General features: G+C 46.8%; 1 protein-coding gene across 1 annotated transcript in view; it reads right to left on the bottom strand.

Moving 5' to 3' along the window:
* Taf1a (TATA-box binding protein associated factor, RNA polymerase I subunit A) overlaps positions 1-806 on the bottom strand; it is a 19,922-nt gene extending 19,116 nt beyond the window's left edge. The window contains exon 1 of the mRNA XM_021198814.2: positions 648-806. The gene's annotated coding sequence lies outside the window, so the exon portion shown is untranslated. The remainder of the gene's footprint in view (positions 1-647) is intronic.
* Positions 807-1,711: the final 905 nt, after the last annotated feature.

Here is a 1,711-nt window from a genome sequence, read left to right as displayed (position 1 = left end):
ACAAGAGCAGCCACATGCCACTGGGTTTGGATTTCAATGTCAAAATGCTCAAGACCCTTGTTCTGCGTACCTATCAAATACTGAAGCTACGAATTTCATCGAATGCCCCTCCCTTCTGCAGTCCTACAGCATTACCCTAGTCCGGTACACCCTCAGCCTTATCCAACTGGCATTGCTTTCTGTTTTCTGCGGTGCTGGAGATCGAACCTGAAGCCTGCTGACAAACGACTCCTTTTTTGAAAATATTACACTGTGTTTATTGTTGAGAGAAGCCACCGCACACGCGTGGAGGTCAGAGGATAATTTAGAGGGGTCCTTCAACCGTGTGGACCGGGGTATCGAACTCACCCGGCTTGACAGTAATTGCCACTACCTTCTGATCCATCTCCCAAAGAGTTGGCCAGCCTCAAATTTTGTTTCTCCGCCTTAAATCCAGATTAAGTCTTTAAAAAAAAAATCAATCTCGACCCTTCCGCGAAAAAGCTTGAAATAACACCTGAATTAGAAATCGACCATACTACATATGGTAAGGAGACTTAACGCAAATCCTTCCTTCCTTAGGCCTCAAAGACTCAAACTGGCCCGGCGGAGGTTGGCGTGATGGCGGTTGCCATGGTAACCAAAAGTTCGCCTTCCCGGTAACTTACGGTCTCGGAGCCCAGGAGCACAGAAAGTCAAGAGGAAACCGCAGAAGGAACAAGCCGAAGGCTCACACCTCTTCCTGTTCCACTGAAAGCGCAAGGCGCACGGAGCCCGCGAGCCGCTAAATCCAAGCTACAGAGTCGCCGGGCTTCACGATGTTTGCCGCCACGGAAAACCCTCTCCGGAAGCAGTTAGCGAGCGCTTCCTGCGAGCTTGCGCAGAACCAGCCTGGCGGGCATTTCGGGTAGTGCGCATGCGTGGCCACGCCCCCACAGGAGCGTTGCCTGTGGGAAAGCTGCAGCGCTTATCCAGCTCTGAAGAGGCTTCCGGACGAGACCCGGAAGTGAATGTTGACTTCCGCTTCCCCATTGGTTTGGCCCGGATTGACAATTTAGCCTGAGCCTTAACGAAATTGGAAGATTTCTATCCTAAAGTCGGCTGTGGCGGGGGGACGCATAGCCGACTCCAGTTGCTGCTTTGAAACTTACTTTTATTACAGCTTTTAGCATCTGATTTAAGTGACTTGCTGCCTCACAGTTTGAGCAAGAATCCATTTTTCCTTTTCAACCAGGATTGTTGTAGGGATGGGTCTGGATCCCACTTTCATGAGAGACATTCACAGCCATGTGTTAATTCTGAAGGTAGATGTGGAATTGTTAAGCCCTTTGAAAAGGACCTTGGAGAATGGCGGGAGATGTATTTTCAAATACTGTTCAAAGGGCTCATCCGTTAAATGATCAGATAGGCACCAGTGGTGTGAACATGCATTAATGAGTAAAAGCTAAAGGGAGACAACTTTAAAGTTATTGGAACTAAAATAAAAAAGTTTGTACTGAAGGCTGAATAAGTGATGGCATGGTCTCCCCCGGAACTCTGAATTTACTGCTCGATAACAGAAGCTGAGTGTCATAGAAACCAAAGGGTCTATAAAAAGACTTTGTATGAAGAGGGTTGTTTTTGTTTGTTTGTTTTTTTAATGTGATGGGTATTTTATTCTGTGTTTTCTATGTAAACAATATGCAGTGCTCATAGGGATTAGAGGAAAGTTATTTATTCTGTTCTTTGTGTC

This window comes from Mus pahari, chromosome 5 (assembly GCF_900095145.1).
Source record: "Mus pahari chromosome 5, PAHARI_EIJ_v1.1, whole genome shotgun sequence".
NCBI classification, from domain to species: Eukaryota; Metazoa; Chordata; class Mammalia; order Rodentia; family Muridae; genus Mus; species Mus pahari.
Note: the sequence above shows the minus strand (reverse complement) of the source record. Positions and strands in the feature narration are given on the sequence as shown.